Below are 19,765 nucleotides of genomic sequence, written 5' to 3'. Positions count from 1 at the left end.
TGCCTATGGCTTGCTGAACAGGTTGCAGGGCATCCCTGAGCCTACCCAAAGGGTTTATCAGATGCCCTTGATTCCGTCTCCTTGGGATCTATCCCTCTCTTAGTTCACCCGCTCCCCCAGGCCTCCCGAATCTCCCTCTTCTGGTCCCTGTCCGCTATGGGGATGGAGAGACACTAACAGAACTGGGATGGGCGATGTTGGCTGAGCGGATCCACCTATTATTAGTGCGCCCGGATTGGCTCCTTGGAGCAGCGTACCCGAGGTGGAACCAATCAGGAGGTTGGGGCTGGGAGCTGATGGGCGGCCGCCTCCTCACTGGAGGGATTCCTGGAGAAGCTGCAGTGTGGGGATGCTCTAGACCGAGTACTGCCCTCGGTGTCTTTTCACCTCCTCCTCCTGCAGCGGCGGCGGCGGCGGCAGCGACAGCAGCACTTAGCAGCGGCAACTTGAGGCTGCACCTCGGGCCAGCCCCCCAGGGTGGTGCTCAACTGAGAGGGGGGCTCAGCGCCCCAAGGGGTGTGTGTAGGGTGAGGGTGGCCAGCTGGGACCAGCTGGTGGCCCTGAGAAACCTCCCACACACCCACACCCACACACCCCTTTTGTGTTGCAGGCTGCCCCTCCAAGAGCAGAGGCAGCAAGAGGACGCGTGTGTCTTGCACAGATCCACGCGGGGAGAGCAGTGGGGACGGAGACCGGCACCACCTTCTGGTCCTCCAGGTAAGACAGCGAGACTGGCAGCGTGGCCACCTCGGAGGTGCCCATTTGCTTGAATCCGTCCGCAAGATTTTACTCTCGGTACACTTGGGTTTTGGTGGTGGGAGGCTGCGACCTGGGGAGGGAGCCCCGGGTTGCCTATTGTGAGAAATATAATGAGCCACATGTACATCTCCTGGAAAAGCACTTTGCACAGCGCCCGTGATTTAGAGCCTGGAGTTGCTGTTGGGCATCCCCCATCTTCTTGCTCCCTCTTTCCTTCTCATTCTTTCTTCTCCGACCCCCACCCCCAGTCTCAATCTCTCACCTCCCCCGCCCCTCGCTCAGTCTCTCTCGCGTCTTCACCCTCCTCCCATCCTAAGAAGGCACAGGGTTTCTTTCTCATCCTGGAGGGGATTGCCTTTTCTCAGAGGAAAGAGGGGGGTGGTGAAGAAAAGAGAAAGATTTCTTTTTTCACCGCCCCCCCCCCTCCCGGGGTGGGGAACCGAGGTAGAATACAACCTCTACGAAAATTAGAGTACAGAAAGCAATTAAACTGAATAAAGGGAGTAGCCAAGCCACCCAGCCCGGGCTGTCAGAGAGGGGAAGCATCAAGTTTGACTTGATCTCCTCCTTGCAAGAGGCTGTGCCTCTTACTTGATTCCTTCAAACGAAACAGAAATAAACCACTGATCTAACCCACTTTCAGCTGCTTAATTGTTGTTGCTTTTAAGTGCTAACCATCTGATTTTTCCTGTTTCCATCTGTCCTGTGGGACTGATTATTTGGTATTGCCCATCAGTGGTAAGGTCTGAACTTTCAGGGGTTTCTCATGTAAAGAAAAAAAAAAATTAAAAACAGATTATTACTTTCCTGAGGTTCTCTGGTATGGCCTTTTTGTTGGGGGGCAAAAAATGTAAAGTTTCAAAACATTTGTAAGTGACACCAGTGTTATCAAGAGGTTTGGAGTTCTACTTTGAGAAGGCTAATCTTCTAGTTAGTTTTGTGTACATGTTGATTTTCACTTTATTGAATATTAACCCTTCGGTGAAATAAAGCAACTGTTTCACTTTTCTGTTAAAACTAATTTTGTGTATGAATTGCCACTTCATTCTACCTTTTCTCTATGTTTGCATTTTATTGCCTGGATATCAAATTCATGCCTTGCCTTATTTTCCTTTAATGAGAATATTTAATGGATGTAAACATGGTGTTTATGCAATTTCAGTACTCCATTTGGAAGGCACATGGAAGCTCAGTTGGCCAAGAATCCTCTTGTACTGGAACAAAGTTTTGAAAGTAATGGTAGGAAGATAGCCTCAAATTTTAAAAATCTTAAAAGGAAAATTGTTTTTGTTCTCGTGTCTTACTATAAGAAAGAGAAGGATAGCAAAACAACTATGTTCCCTGGCTGCCGGCCGGCACAATAGGTCAAGTGAAAGGTACTTGTTGGACAGAGCCTTGACAGCAGTTTCAGCATCTAATTCCATCATCAGTGATATAAGCTTTCCTTTCCTATTATTCGTCAGAGATGGCTAAGTGATTATTGTCAGATGGGAGGAGGTAGAGAGAAGTGCCTAGTTGAATGTAATGGGAAAGCATTCCAAGTGGGTCCTACATGAGCAGAGAGAAGCCAGCAGATGTTAGTGTCCAGATGAATCCTTTCCTTTGATTTATCAGGGGAAATGCCAAGTCTTACATTTTTTTCTATGTGCACACTTGGGATAAGAAAAGGCAATCTTCTCTCTAACTCTGTCTGCTCTTCCACACTAATTTACGTACCCCAGAAAGTATTTTTTTCAGCACATATCTTTAGTGTATAAGTTTATACACTGACTTAGAGAAGAGCTGGTTTCATTTACCATCAATGTAATGCATATTTTCTAAACCCATTTTCCATTTGAGGCACTTATCTTTCCTATCTAAGTAGAATTACCTAGAGTCACAAAAACAAGATCTTCTGTCTAGGGCTTTGACACTTAAATGCCTTTTTTTTTTTTTTTTAATTTTTAATGTAGTATCTCTGTTGAAAGCTAACTAATTTTTAGAGGTGCCACCTTTTGGATACAAGGACAAAAGGACAATCACTTAATCGCTTCATGTGTGTACAACTGAATTAACAAGTTTAGACATGAAAAGATGTACAAAAAGGAAACCCAATTACTTCCCATGTGAGCAAATTAAGATTTTGTTTGCTTATTTCTCTACCGTCTAAGGAAAGGTAAAAGTTTGGGCTTGATTTGTGACATTTATTTTCATTTCTCTTTACAAATGTTAATTATAGCAAGGACATGTAAGAGATACGCATATAAGTATTTAGTTTTTCACATACTTCTGAAAAATTAAGCCTTTATATTCTAGAAGTCAGAACTAATTCCAATATATAGTAAGTGGGTTGAGAGAGACTTGAAATGGTACATTGTAGGAAATTATTTCCCTGTCATCCCACAAAATGTTCCAGTGTGATAATTTCATACAATCTTCATATTTTCTCCTTTAAAAAGAATATCTTAGCAAATCTTATTAATGTTTCAGAGCAAATATGGTAATTAAACTTTAACATATTTTTATCAGAACTAAAGTCTGCTCCTATACAGAGGAAATCCTAAACTGTTAATTCCATAAAATACCACACAATAGAGAGTTGTTGCAGAGTGGTTTGAAGCTTCATTTCCTAACAGAGAATATTATTCTATTTGGTCAAATGATCAGATAGTTCTAATCAAGAAATATGAAAATGGATAACATGGTATTTACATGATAAGATTTGCATATTAGGCTTGGTGCTAACTGAAAATAAAACCAGAATATAGTAGCTTGTTTTAATTATATTTGCAAAATGAAATAGAAGATTAATAAATGCAGAATGTGTTAGAAATCTGAAAGTTAATTTGAACTTCCCGTTAACCTAAAGACACCATGGACATGATATCAATTCATCTCTTTCGAGGTCAGTTTATTAAATCAATTTAGAGAAATTCCCCGAACAGGTTTTGAGAAACATTTAATCTTAAAGAACTCAACTTAAGACAGATAATTCTATGAGCCTGAAATACTTATGGCTCTTATGATTTCCAGTTTGTGCAACAGCCGGGAAGAGATATCATTAATGCCAAATTGGAACATAACATTTCTTTTTCTAATGGTAGTGATTAGATGATTTGGGGGAGGGAAAGCAGAAATAAAACCGTTTGATTACATAATGGAACAAATTTGGTCTGTTATTACAAAAAGCCAAGACCAAAGTTTGACTTTCTGCCATAGAATAATGTAGGTGTGGGTCTTGCAAGGGTTTTTGCTAAGTAATAATGCTTTCTAAAATTACATATCTGATCTACTTGTGGATTTTTAAATTTTTTAAATGATTTGCTTGTCATAAATCCATCTGTATCAAAAGTTTAATGTATAAGAGATGCTTTTTAGCTGAATTTGTTTTCCATTGAAGTTGGCCAAAGCTATTGAAACAGGAATAAAGTATATGGCATCTAAATACATAAGTATTTATCATTTAGGGACGTATGTATGCATATATATGTGTGTGTATACATTTTTAAATTATGTAACATTTTCTAAAAGGATTAGAGATTAATGGACAGTATCAAATAATCTGCTGAAGCTAGGGAGTACTCCTGTAAAAAGTACCATTCAAAGAAAAATAACAGTGTCTTGGGGATGCTTTTAACAGTTCTTTGGTTGAAAGCCTAGGAATACCCAGAGGCAAAATTAACAGGGGGTCTAGATCTTTCCCTTTATATAGCTCTTCCATGGCTTTGGCAAGAAGTTATTTTTATATGAATCAGTATTTAAAAAAATTCTCAGTACAAGAAGATGCACTTCTATATACAGGTAACAAGCTGAAGTCATATTTTCACATGATTTGGACATAATGGAGGGATAAACTTTTTGTTTTTCTAAGGCTTCTATCAGGTGTTTCTTTGAACATTTGCATAAAGGTAAATTTGTTCCCAATCTTTTACATAATTGAATGACATGGTTATCATTGCTTTTTCAGGTTAGTGGGTGTGGATTGATATTTTAATAATTACTCTAGGTATGATCAATATTTTTTGTAGTATTTTTGAAAACTTGATTTAAACCTCTCCATTAAGTATGGTCATTTTTTTAAAGCAGGGATTTAATTCCTCCAGTTAGAAGAAGACAGTATTTTTCCTTTAGCTTCTCTGTCATTTTAAGAGTTCTTGAAGAACTATTTTATATTGACTATAAGAAACTATGGCAGCAGGGCATATGAATGTCAATCTACTCATGTTAGTAATAGGAAAATAAGCTTATTTTAAATTATATTGCAAATATATTCATGCTATCTATTGTAAGTAAGAAAACATGCTGTCCTTTCTTGTATCTATGAATAAAACTTCAACCTTTACTGTTTTAGTGTGTACAATGAGAAATATGCTATGTTGTCAAGAGAGTAAGCACTGGAGATGCTATTTGTGTAGTTTTAAATAGAATTATAGAGGTCCTTTTGCAAAGAAGACTCCTTTTAAAATATCTGTTTCCTTAATTTAAAAGCAATATTTAAGAGAGTTCTAAAACAAATTAAAGCCCAATTTAGAATAAAAATAACACATTTATAATAGTATTAGAAATGAATTTTCTGCCACATCCTTAAAAAATGCAAAGCAGATTTAAAAAATTATTTCTCTAATTTCTGTAATTTTTATATTTAGTTTAATTATAAATTCTAGTTGTGTAGAACTAGTTCTTATTCTCTCTGGGCTTCCTTTGTCTCTACAATGCTCAGTGCTTGGAAGTTTATGAGGCATGCTGGTTTCCATAATTTACCAGTAATGTAAATGAGGGGAGGTCACAGTTCATCTTTTTGGTTACTGCTATTGTGGAGATACAAAAAAATATACTGGTCATTCCTGTATTGGTCTCACATGTAGTATGTTGAACATACTAATTAGACACATAGGGAGTAATTTTGTTAAAGAGGAGCTCTGGAAAATTGTAAAGCAGATGAAGATAATAAATGCCCTTTATTTCTTAGCTGTTTGTACAAAATGGGAGCTGGAAAATTTCCATGCAAAATGAGAATGGCCTTTTTCAGCTAGTGTAAAAATCTGGTGAAACTATTTGGTTAAGGTATAATTTCTTAACAGCCATGTAAGACAACATTTCATCACACATACCAGATAACAACTGTGCTAGAATAACCCCAAATACTGTAGGTAAGATATATGGCTAAGTGCCTCAGTCAGGAATTAATTTTTGGTTGAAAGATGTAATTAATCAAATCCAGATATTGTACTGAAACTTGGGTCTTACCTCATCCCAGTGAACCTATTTCTCTGTGAAATGTAGCTTTGTTTTTAATTCTAAACAGTGTAGAGCTCATATAATTATTATATTTTGCCAAAGAATATTATGAGTAAAAGGAGTTGTATGTTTTTTCTAAATAATTCAACTAGTTACTCAAGGATAAAATGCACATAGGCACTTAAACACAAATAGAATCACAGAGTTACTTAAATATAGAACATTCTTATACTACAATTGCTTAAATAAGACCCACTATTTCTTGTCCTTCTCCTACATCCTCCCTGACTACAACCATCTTTTCAGTCACATGGGAATTGAGGGGAAAGGTACGCAAGACCACCTCGCACCTCTGATGAGAGTGCCCCCGGGGTGTGGCCTCCAGGGGGCGGTCTCTTGTTTTTATCTGAGGTCCATTTCCTCTCTGGGCCAGCCTTGTGGCCCAGACTTCGCTTGAGCTTGGAAGCAGGTAATTGGACTTACTAATTGCTACTTAGAGATTTGTGGGCATATTTTCATCAACATGAGGCAAAAACACTCAGACAAAACATACACAGCTATACCAAAGTTAGTACTAACACTTTTAAAATGTGATGTTGATCTTCTATGTTTTATGATAACGGATAAAAGAGCTTTTATTTCATATAATTTCTTTTCATTACTCACAAATTATCCAAACAAATGGTGAGATTGTTAAACCATGAATCAGTGTAACTTTTTATACTTATTAACACAATGGATAAAGCTGAAATTATTGTTAAAAAGAATTTCAGATACTTGGATAGGTTTTAGTACTTCTGAAATACATACTTGTGTCTTGTTCTGGAGCCCTTAAGCATTTACATAACTCATCCTTATCATCACAGATAACTGAGAATTGGTTTGCTTTTCTGTGGAACTTCTAGATATTATTGTAAAACACCACCTAAGATTGCTTTTAGGGTGGATTTTTTTTTTTAAAGATTTTATTTATTTATTTGACAGAGACACAGCGAGAGAGGGAACACAAGCAGGGGGAGTGGGAGAGGGAGAAGCAGGCTTCCCGCTGAGCAGGGAGCCCAATGTGGGGCTCGATCCCAGGACCCTGGGACCATGACCTGAGCCGAAGGCAGACGCGTAACAACTGAGCCACCCAGGCGCCCCTAGGGTGGATTATTAATCATCTGTTTTCTGACATAATTTTATGTGAGCGTTACTGTAAATGTAAACAACAGTATAGCATCACAGCATCAGGCTGGACTCACGAAAATGTCCATTTAGAATTGTGTGCTCTCTCCTTGAGAAGGAGAAAGAGCCAATCGAGTGTATTTTTTTCTTCATGATGTATGTACCCCAGTATTCTAGCAATGTAAACAATGGATAGGACCTTGGTCACCACCTGTGAAATATGGACACTGCTTACTTGAGAAAAAAAAAAAAATCAATTTTTTTTTTTTTAGACAAATAACTTAATGACTTTTGAGACACGGACAAGAGGTATAACACAGGAGAAGAAGGCCTAGCTGAGCTTCTCTAGCCATCAGGCTTTGAGTTAGCAGGATTATTAAGAACAGTTGACACAATTTCTCAGGAGAAAGACAAGGTAGCAAAGCATTGAATCTGTTTCTGACTTAGATTCTCTGCCAGATCCTGGTTTACAAGGCTGGCTTTCTGCCTAATCCCCAGCATTTTCATCAGATTTGAGGAATGAATAAAGTGAACCATTGGGCATTACAGCATATTTCTAGAGCACCAGAATCTCTTCTATAAATAGAATAACATCACCATCCTATTTTAACCAGAGTCCAAACTCCAAGGCCACAGTTTTTATATTTAAATATATATGAATCAGACCACTATATGCCTAAAAATGCTTGAGTTTTATCTGTCTGGGTACAGGAAATTCTCATGTTAAAAGCTTAGTTAACAACATGATAGTACATGTATCTATTTTTAGTTTTTTATTTAAAATTAATATGTAAAATGTAAAAAACCAAGCAATCACCTTGAGATACATCTAATAATTCAAGAAAGTGACTTGTCAACAAAAAGCCAACATACTCCTAAATTGACCAAAACTGATCTTCTTTTATTTTTTTTTTTTTTTTTTTTTTAAAGATTTTATTTATTTATTTGACAGAGAGAGACCCAGTGAGAGAGGGGAACACAAGCAGGGGGAGTGGGAGAGGGAAAAGCAGGCTTCCCGCCGAGCAGGGAGCCCGATGCGGGGCTCGATCCCAGGACCCTGGGATCACGACCTGAGCCGAAGGCAGACGCTTAACGACTGAGCCACCCAGGCGCCCCTGATCTTCTTTTAAATTGTGAAAACATAAGGACAAAAAGTACTCGATAGGCAAGCTTCCAATTTTTTTTTTTTAAATGAGATTCGTAGGTACTTCCCAACACTTATAAACACCACAAAATGCATATTGATGATTGGGAAGAGCCAACTCCTTTAGGAAAGAGTAGACAGGTTCTGTTATGGCTTTGAGAATCTGTTTCATCCTTTATATATTGAACACATAGTGACAGTTTTATTTCTCTTGACTTCTGGACCTTTGGACTTGTATGCCTTGAAGCATATTACTACTCCCTTCCGGCATGGAAGAGATTTGCTCAGCTTTCCGGCTAAGAGTAATCTTGTAACTCCCTTGCCTTTCCTTACATTTTCTTCCTTCTTCACCTCTTCCCTTCCTACCCTCTCCTTATTCTTCCTTCTTTCCTCTTTCTATCTTAACGAATTATTTTCTTATAGAACTGGGAGCTTAGTACTCTAGGGCCCGTACTAATCTCTACCAGCTGGATTTATTTTCTTTTGTCAACAAGCAAGAAATTTATTTCTTAATTTGTATACATTTTAGGTTAGCTTCACAAAACAGCTGTATAGATAAATAAGGGAGCAGCCTCTTAATTTGTTTATGGAATGTGCCATGATTTGAATGTTTTTAAGGTCTTACAGGTAAAGTCTAGCCTATTGGTAATTTCTAGACCAAATTTGATTACAGAGAGATAGAACAATAATGTTTGAAAGTCCCAACAAATGGCATGTCCTATTAGGCACTTTTTTTTCCTATTTTGTTCTTCTAATGATAACAATTAAATCACTGTTTTCATGACAGTTAATATAGCACTGTATTTTTAAGAATTTCATTGCCTTACTTGATTTTGATGATGAAGAGATTCTCCATTTTACAGATGTGATAAAGGAGACTAAGAAATTAAGTTACCTGCTTGCATTTACACACTTAGGAAGCCTTTTATAATTTTCATCTACTGAATCATACTGCCTCAGCATTTAATTAAGAAAAAAAAAAAAGTACGGGGCGCCTGGGTGGCTCAGTCATTACGCGTCTGCCTTCGGCTCAGGTCATGATCCCAGAGTCCTGGGATCGAGCCCCGCATCGGGCTCCCTGCTCCGCGGGAAGCCTGCTTCTCCCTCTCCCACTCCCCCTGCTTGTGCTCCCTCTCTCGCTGTGTCTCTCTCTGTCAAATAAATAAATAAAATCTTTAAAAAAAAAAAAGTACGTTTTCAAATTTTCTCACTATATATGAAGTAGTTTGCTATTTCCTATCAAAATTAGAAACAAACATCTGTGGTCCATATATACAATGGAGTACTACCCAGCCATCAGAAAGGATGAATACCCAACTTTTACATCAACATGGATGGGACTGGAGGAGATTATGCTAAGTGAAATAAGTCAAGCAGAGAAAGTCAATTATCATATGGTTTCACTTATTTGTGGAACATAAGGAATAGCATGGAGGACATTAGGAGAAGGAAGGGAAAAATGAAGGGGGGGAAATCGGAGGGGGAGAGGAACCATTAGAGACTATGGACTCTGAGAAACAAACTGAGGTTTCTAGAGGGGAGGGGGTGGGGGATGGGTTAGCCTGGTGATGGGTATTAAAGAGGGCACGTACTGAATGGAGCACTGGGTGTTATACGCAAACAATGAATCATGGAACGCTACATCAAAAACTAATGATGTAATGTATGGTGATTAATATAACATAATAAAATAAAGTTTAAAAAAAAGAAAAGATAGGGAAATTTTAATATATTGTCATTACTCTTGTGACCCTAACTTTGAAATAAATTGTATTTGTATTTTAAAATTATTCAAAGGACAGTTTCTAAAATGTAAGAGAAGTCACTAAGCTTGAGTCACTAGGCTCGGTTGGCCCTTAGTCATTGCTGTATCACTGCAATTTGAAATGTCATCACACTTGTTTCCTTATTTGTGAACTACAGAGTCCTAGGCCACCTCCTAAGTGCACAGAGATGTGATTGAGATAATGAGTACTGTAGCTTTACCCCCAAGTTCTCCATCTTCATCTCTCATTATGTTCCTCATTTGCACTCACACACGCAACTTGTTACTGCTTCCTGAACCTAATATTAATGGAATTGTTCAATCTATCGATGCTTTTCTCTTCTATTTCAAGATGGAGAATGCTAAGCAAGGAACAATATCCAAGCCCAATTATTATTCAGTCTTCATGTGAAGCCCATCAGTTGGCAATTCCTAGTGTGAAGAAATAAACACAGTTGGGAGTGATTGCCAAGAGCCATACACGTTGTGATGTGGACTAACTTGATTGACTCTCTAGCTTATCTGATACAAGGAAACAGGAGTTTTAATTGGGAAAGGCCTGTAGAAAGAATGCAAGATTAATTAGAGCATAGGAGAGGTATTTATGGGGATTTTTGGACAAACACAAGCTAATCATATTCTCGTGTTCTTACTGCACGTCAGGCACTTTTCTGTGTACTTTCTATGTTTCATTCCATTTAATATTTCCAATAATCTTAAGAGGTTGGTACTAATTTGTAATGTTTTAAATGAGAAAATTGTGGGGAGAAAAGTAACTTGTCAGGGTCCTATGACTATTACATAGTAGGATATCGATTGAAACCCAAGCAGTCTATTTATAGAACCAGTACTCAACCATACGCAATTATCATATTATCATTAAGCTCCTCAGTGGAAGAAGGGGAGCAAGTGTTGACCAAGAATTAGAGGTGCCTAAAAGAGATTGAAGAGACACAGGCAAACTTTATCCACTTCATAGTTTGAGTCAATATGACCATCATGGTGATGTGATAAAAGCATGAAACTTAGAGTGTTATAGACCTGGGTACAAATACCTACTCTGTCATGGTGAGCTTCAGTAAAATATTTCACTGCTAGAGGGTTCATTTCACCAGGAAGAGAAATGTAATAATGTTTGCAAATTGTCTCATACTTTGTTAGTGGGTGCCGATCTGACTGACCACCCTTGTCACCCATTTTTATTAGTCAGGAACTATTTCACTTGCAAAAATTCCACCTAACTCAAAATGATTTAAGAAAGAAAAGGGATTTTAGAGCTCGTGTTACCATAAAGTTCAAGAATATTTTGGATTTAGTCTTGGCTGGAAACGGGAAATCAAACCGTATGATCCCCTACTCCCTCCCCGCCTCTTATCTTGGTTCTACTTTCCTCTGCCATCACTTTATTTAGACTCAGGCTCTTTGTTTACAGTGGTCGGAATGCACCAAGTGACTATAGGGTTATGTAAGAAATTTTGATGTAAAGAGAACATCTTTTTTGTCAAAAAATTCCGGGATAAGTTTGATGGGAACAACTTGGGTTACTTGCCCTGAACCCATGAAATAGGATATTTATCTAAGCTGAGCATTGTGCCATCCCTGGATTTAAAAGTTGGACATAGCATTACTTAACTAAATGGAAAGAGTTTTGCTGTTACAAGAAGGAAAATGACTAGATTTAGGGCAGGCAAAAGCAGCAAAGATCCAGTTCATAAGGTATAGGCACTGACCCTGAGAAAGGATGCCAGCCGGCCTTAATGCTGGAGCAGGCTCCTGGAGAGCCCCTGTTTTTCCAGCCACTAACCCCTCAGTCGGTGGGTCATGGGAAGATCCAGGGAATTCTAGGGAAAGGTCCATAGTAGTTGAGGTTGTGGAGAGTAGTGGCACTCAGAGGCTTGAAGCAATGGCCATTTACCAACAAATATGGAAATACTCAATAATTTGACAACAGGTATGACTAAATCTTTGTGGAAAGACAATATCAGAGGCTGAGGGCTAAGTTGAGTGTCATCTAATTTTGGGAGTCTTTACTGTCTTTCTTTTTCTTTTTTAATATAGTAGCAGGTACTTCTAGAACTTAAGGATTCGTAAATTCTGAGCTCAATAGAGCTCAGAACAGCCAACTGAAGATATGTACAGGGCCAGCTCTGCATAGGTCAATACTTTAAATTTTTGTTGTGTGTGTATGTGGGGGGAGAGGGGGTTACTTCAAATTTATAACTACCCTATTGGCCTAACCACCTACGTATTGCTACAGATGCAATAGAATGCATTTGCACAAAAATATAATACATTTTCTCCTTGCTGTACCCTGAAATGAAAAGAAATTATTTAGGAATAATGTGTGTTTCTTCAGGAACTACCAACATGTTTTTATTACATGCCAGGCACTGTTTTGGATGCCGGGAATCCAGAAGCGAACACATCAGACAAGCTCTGTGCTTTTTAAGGCAGCTTGCATTTTAGGGAAGGATACAGACAATGAAAACCAACATCAGTAACAGCAAAACACAACTAAGATGGTTTCAAAAAGTGAGAAATGCTATAAAATAATAAAATAAGGCAACATTGGGGACTCTGGTCAACTAAAACTATGTAAGTTGAGGCGTAAAAGGAGAAGGGGCCAGCTACGTAAAAATTCCAGGAAGAGCACTGCGGGCAGAGGAAACCGGGTGCAGAAGCTCTGTAGAGGGAATGAGTTTGGCCTGCTCATGGAAGACACAGAAAGCAAATATAGCTGAAGTATAAAGATACTGGTTTCATGAGTAGAACTGTGATTTAATATTTTAATTAAAACAATCTTTAAACCTGATTAAGGAAATTTTCAAAACAGTATGATCGTACATAACCTCAAAATCACTTATCTGTGTAATACATTTCCGGTCTGTGTTCATAGGCTTACATTTTTTTAAAAATATTTTATTTATTTATTTGACAGAGAGATAGAGAGCACAAGCAGGGGGAGCAGTAGAGGGAGAGAGAGAAGGAGGCTCCCCGCTGAGCAGGGAGCCCAATGTGGGGCATGACCTGAACTAAAGGCTGACTCTTAACTGACTGAGCCACCCAGGCGCCCCAGAGGCTTACATTTTTTTATGGTTACAATCATGGAATACACACTATTTCCACCCTGACTTTCAAATGCATTCTTAGAAGTCTTACAGGTATATATTTTCATTCTCCATATTCATCTTTAGAAGTGTAACTCCTTTTGTGGCATGTATTCCTTAGACACTTTCTATATATCATCTCTTGAATCTTGATAACCTTTCTTGTTTTGCCCTCCATTTCTAAGGGAATTGCATACATGGCCTACCCCCAATTTTATCATTTCTCTGAATTTAAGTGAACACCTTGGCTTTTTATCACACTAATGATTTTTTCAATGTAATTTCCTTTTGAGTATATATTCGATTATATCCTACAAAACTCTAATTTAGATTTTGAAACAAAAGTAAATAAACACTGGAAACATAATGAAACAAATCATTTTGTGTTGATTGTCATTTAGACAACACGGGTCTCAGAGCATTAACCGGAAATTATTTTTCCTTTATCTAGTTTCATATCCTGATTTCAAGAACTCAATAACCCAAGTCTACCTAGGTCACTTTATGATAGTAAACCGGGTGCTGACAGAGGTATATTAACTTTTGTGAGATTGCAGTACCACTCAATACACCACAGCAGTAATGAAGTAATAATTAAAGTGTCAATCTTAAATGGTCTTTTTTCCCTTAAGATTCCTCTGGACATTATACTCTGATAATAACCTATTTTGAAAATGGAGTTTTCTTTGCTGAAATTGCACAAAATCACCTGTGTGTGAATATAGCAAGAGTATTACGATAAGTATTATGATCAGTATTCTGGTCAATAAGTGATATGCTTGGTTTTCCTTATCTGTGGAATCAAGGCTCTATTGTATCCTACGTACCTTATGTTTTAGTACAGATACATATATACTTGCATATATTCGGATTTTTTTAAATATTGCTGATTGTGCCACTAACTGCAAGTGTTTCAGGATTTTGCAATGATATTTTTTTATCATCTCTGACTTGCCGGTGCCTGAGAGACAGCTGGAAGAGTGTTCTATAGAATTATTATGTATACTTAATACACAGACACACACACACAATATGAACAGAAGTTCAATGAAATATTTTTTTTAAGATTTTATTTATTTATTTGACAGAGAGAGACACAGCGAGAGCAGGAACACAAGCAGGGGGAGTGGGAGAGGGAGAAGCAGGCTTCCCGCCGAGCAGGGACCCTGACGCAGGACTCGATCCCAGAACCCTGGCATTATGACCTGAGCCTAAGGCAGACGCTAATGACTGAGCCACCCAGGCGTCCCTCAATTAAATATTTTTTCATGGTGTTGTGTTCTAGTATTCTTCTTCAGTTTTCTTTTTTTCTAATTCATTAAATAAATCTGGTCATGGCCAAGTAAGTTAACAACCTACTAACAGGTAGCAATCTGTAGTTTTAAAAATACTTCTTGTAAAAGTATTACCAATTTTCAAAAAATTATAGTACATTTAAAAATTCCATTAAGCATATGTAAGTACAATGGATATACAGAAATTTACAGTGGCTTATTTTAAATATAAGGGATCATCCTACTGCAAATGCATGAAGTGTAATAGAATTTCCATACCAAAATTATAATGTTCTTGCTATTATATGGGTAATTTTGTGTAAATTTGCAGTGGATTATTGTGTTATTTTATTTTATTAATTTTTATTTAAATCAGTTAACATACAGTGTAATATTAGTTTCAGGTGTACAATTTACTGATTCAACACTTCCATACATCACCCAAAGCTCATCACAACTGCACTCTTTAATCCCCATCAACTATTTCACCCATTCCCCCCACCCACTTCCCCTCTGGTAACCATCAGTTTTTTCTCTATAATCTGTTTCTTGGTTTTCCTCTGTTTCCCCCCTATGATTGTTTGTTTTGTTTCTTAAATTCCACATATGCGTGAAATCATATGGTATTTGTCTTTCTTTGACTGACTTATTTCGCCTAGCATATTACTCTCGCTCCATCCACATTGTTGCAAATGGCAAGATTTGATTCTTTTTTTATGGCTGAATAATATTCCATTGTGTGTATATATATACCACATCTTCTTTATCCATTCATCAGTCAGTGGACATTTGGACTCTTTCCATAATTTGACTATTGTTGATATGTTGCTATAAACATCGGGATTTGTCAATGTGTTGTATTCCTTTTTTGGTTATGGGTAAATTTTCTTGTAGAGCAGAGAAAGATACACAGATGTGCTTAGATTATTATTGCTCTTCCCTTAAAGTAGTGAGTAGAGAACTAGTTTATGGAACTAATAGACAATAAAGACTGAGCATAGATATTTAGAATTTTGTGTTCAAATTTAAAAACAAGCAAATAATATAAAAACCCTCAATCTGTCACTAAATTAGTGATGTGATTTTACTAGATGATCTCTCTGACACCTTTTCATTATTCCTTTGGTTTTCCTACTGTCTGTGTGAATTTTCTCATAATGGTACATAAGATTGGAGATTATGTCCTCAATCTTTCAGTCATTTCGTTCATTGCTTGAAAATATTTAAAGAGCACAAACTCCCAGACATCATCAACCACTTACAGAAGAATGAAATATATTTCATTTGAGAGATAAAATACTTAGATGTGTACTGTAAATAGTCAGGATAGGGTAGGATTTACTTTGGTTAAGAACAATAGGAAAACCTCAGCGGCTTAACACCTAAGCCTTATTTCTTGCTTCTACTACTTAACCATTGTGGATCAGCGTGTGTGTGTGCGTGCGTGTGTGGGTGCACTTGCCTGTGTGCAGTGGGGGGGCAGGGGGGGAGGAGTGTTTCTCAGATCTACATAGTCATTCAAGGACCCAGACTGATGAGGGCCTCAGTGACTTATAACACTGTCATCTCAGCATAATATTTAAGGATTCATTGCAGTACGGAAGAAAACACTGGAAGCTTTCTCACCAGCATTTAACCACTTTGACCCTATAAGAGTCATAAATAATTTCTGGTCAGAGATGATTAGTCAGACCCAGTCTCCATGTCCAATAACTACCAGGGCGCAGAATGTATAACATAGCCCAGGGCTTGGAAGGAGAGGATTTTGTCAAGTTCTTAAAGCTTCTTCTCTAAGTTGCAGCTGGAGAGTCAAAGCTTTATGAAACCATGTAAGAATGATTGATGAATTAGTTGAGAAAGCGATGGCTTCATAGAGGAGGAGATGCATGATCTGCCCTCTGAGGGACTTTTGTATTATTATGAGGGATGCTTAGTTCATTCTTTAATGAAAGCTTCTCTTTTCTTGACCTGAATCTCAAACAATGGGTATGTATTTGATTAAGAATGCCAGCATTCCTGGGGCTTGTGACTGGCTCAGTCAGTAGAGCATGTGACTCTTGGTCTCCGGGTCCACATTGGGTGTAGAGATGACTTAAAAATAAAATCTTAAAAAAGAAAAATGCCAGCACTCCTGGCAAATTTGGAGTGTAAACTAAATCACTTCTGACTTACTAGGAGTCCTGACATGAAAACAACTGCCGATTTAACAGATCTGTTTGGATATGTTAAAGACTCCTCACATCCATCACATCCGAACCTGAACTCATTCATTTCACCAACAAATCTAGTCCTTCCCCAATATCTTTGATCCTAATGAATGATTCTACCATCCAACTAGTTGTGTTATTAGAAACTTGCTTTCATAGGTCTCTCATCCTTAGCCTTCTTGATCATTTTTGGCTCACAAATATCTTTTAAATTTATTTATTGTTCTCCACCTCCATTGCTACATCATAATCAAATCAACCCGGCCTTCTTAATTCTACTGTTAACTTGACTTTCAAATCAATGCACTATCTGGATGCTGCTACTCCCCAGCCTAATTTCTCATATTATTTCTCTCATCTTCATGCTCTGGTCACTCTGGTCTTCTTTCAGATTTTTAATATTCCAATATTCTTCCTGCTTCAGGATCCTAGCACATGCTGCTCCCTATGCTTCGAGTACTGTGGAATGTATCTGCTATGGGCAGACAATAACACTAAATTCAAAAATGTAATATGGCTGACTTTAAGAATAAATTTTTATTATTTATGTTTGAGAGCAAATGTTCAGCTTTTCCATATTATAAGAGAATGAATTTGTCACTTTTAAAAATTAACTGCAGAACTGTCAAAAACTGGCCAACTGTGGTGGAGAGGGATTTGAACAGTAATTGAAACTTTTTTAAAAATTTTTTTACATTTGGGGAAACTCTAAGTAGAGTTTAAGTTTGAAAATTTTGAATACTTAACTGCTTTTAAAGAAGAAATGTATTTAGGAGCCCCTGGGTGGCTCAGGTTAAGGGTCTATCTTCAGCTCAGGTCATGATCCCAGGGTCCTGGGATGGAGCCCTGCGTTGGGCTCCCTGCTCGGCGGGAGGCCTGCTTCTCCCTCTCCTCCCTGCTCATGCTCTCTCTCACTCTCTCTCTCTCAAATAAATTTAAAAAAATAAAAATTTTAAAAAAAGAAGAAATGTATTTATAAATTCATATCTTATACTTGAGGGTACTCATGAGACTAAATTTAAGTAAAGGAAATCTTAAGTGGAATGTAAAGAGGTGCTTTACATTTATATTTTAATGAATTTTAATCTCGGGATTCTTTTTTCCCGATTATTTTGATAATGTGTTTTCTCAAAATCATGGCATCACAGATTTTTTTTCTTGTTTGTTTCTTTTCTTTTTAATGGGAACGCTCTGTGATATAACATCCTCTGGGTGTGAAAACACATTTTCAGAAAATATCTGGAAAAAAATGCAGTGAAAAATAAATCTTCTATCTAAAAATAAAATAGTGAGACTGTAACAAATACAGGCTGATATGATCTTTAAAATTCTTTGATTACTAATTACTCATTTGAGAATAATTGTGTCAAAAAAAATCTCTCAGATATGTTTTCATTTCTATACTTTTTTTCCAACAATAATGCATTAAATTATAAAATTATAGCAATGAAGAATTAATGTTTACTATCACAGTGCAGAAACTCAGATTGAACTTGAGTGCTCTATGAGTGAAGGAACCATTTTTATGTTGTTTCTAATTATATCCACATTGTTGACCTACCTAGCAGTCCTTAGCACTTACTAATAAGTAAGCACTTAAAAATCTTTGATGGATATTACTGGATGAATCATCCTTGATTTTATTTTCATTTGTTTCTCACTCATTCCTATTGTTCTTCAAACTAGTATAGTATCTTAATGTGTGATCTTGGTAATAAGAATCTTCATGAAGTGGAATTAATTATAGTTGACTCTCATTTTTATACAAGGCAAAAGATGACGACTTTATGTTTAGCAGTCTTTACTTCCCCAAATAAATTGTCCGGAGAGCTCACTATTAAATTCCAAATGAATGTGTGTTGATTTAAGTGTTCATTTTGTGATAATTAAGAGTATAAACATGTTGAAGGATATATTGCAATTCTACTTTAATGGGACCACTATTTCAGATTATTTGGGTCAATGCTATCTTTCAAATAGATAATCATTCTTTGCTTTACCTTTTCCCTCCCTCCTCTTCATCTTTTCTTACTACTCTGTTTTTAATCATTTTCTCAGTTATATCATAAATCTGTATCACATTCAAAGCACAAAGAGTTCTATTACTGAAAAACAAAGCTATTCATTCTGTATAGATTTTCAATATATGTTTAATTCTTTCTATTGGAAACTTTTTTAAAAAGTATGGTTTTTTGCTAGTAAAGAGCAATGCTTTTAAAGAAATATTTTAACTTTTTAAATGAAAATGTATTCTATGAAATATTTAAAATATTCAAATAATCCAAAAACGTGTAAATTGAAAAATAGTTCTTCTTTCAGATCCCTTGTTACTTTTCAGATGTAAGCACTATTAAGAGCTTCTTATATCTACTAATATGCAAATATATATTATATTTAAAATCAGTATTCCATTATATACAATGTGTGTAATGCAGATTTTAAGTTATTAGATGATTTTATTTTGGATAATATTTTATTTCATACAAACTATAATGATTTTGAAATGTATATATTTTTAATATTAGAGCTATATAAATTATTTTTGGTTAATGTAACATGAAATAATTATATAAAATATGTTAAATGCAAGTGATTTGGTTTACTTTAAGCTAATTCAGTTTTATAATTTTAAGTATTTTCTGGTATAATTTGTAATGATTGTGTCAATATACATAAGATATATTAAATGATTTTATAGATCTGATTATATTTAAAGATTTTTTTAAAGTTCCACTTTTATCATATTGCAAAGTATTCTTGGGTGACAGATATTATAACATCTTGTTTAAAATTAATATTTCCATCAATTATTATTGTTAGAGATCATAATCTTCTATAGTATTTTTAATGTTTGAGTTCCTTTATATGTTCAGACACTACTATAATAAAAATTTTATAGTCACATTTAATATATCTTTGCTTGGGGGCTGCAATATGCTAATCTTAAGGATTTTAAAGTATTTCAGAATGTAAATTTTTTAAGAATTATCTTGCACATTTTAGCTATATGACAAATATTTTAAGACAAAAACAAACAATATGGAAGATATTTGAAGGAACATGAAGTGTTTAAGGGTCTTTATAAAATTCATTAAATTTAATAATAATAGTTTACATGTAGAGAG

At 36.5% G+C, this 19,765-nt stretch overlaps 1 protein-coding gene across 2 annotated transcripts in view; it reads left to right on the top strand.

The window, feature by feature from the left end:
- Nucleotides 1-316: 316 nt before the first annotated feature.
- Nucleotides 317-19,765, top strand: part of SYT1 (synaptotagmin 1) — a 520,416-nt gene continuing 500,967 nt past the window's right edge. The window contains exon 1 of one of the 2 annotated variants that reach the window (XM_032393709.1): nucleotides 317-717. The gene's annotated coding sequence lies outside the window, so the exon portion shown is untranslated. The remainder of the gene's footprint in view (nucleotides 718-19,765) is intronic. The other variant, XM_032393708.1, reaches the window with a different exon arrangement.

The sequence above is a fragment of the Phoca vitulina genome, unplaced genomic scaffold (assembly GCF_004348235.1).
Source record: "Phoca vitulina isolate PV1807 unplaced genomic scaffold, GSC_HSeal_1.0 scaffold76, whole genome shotgun sequence".
In the NCBI taxonomy this organism is placed as follows: Eukaryota; Metazoa; Chordata; class Mammalia; order Carnivora; family Phocidae; genus Phoca; species Phoca vitulina.
Note: the sequence above shows the minus strand (reverse complement) of the source record. Positions and strands in the feature narration are given on the sequence as shown.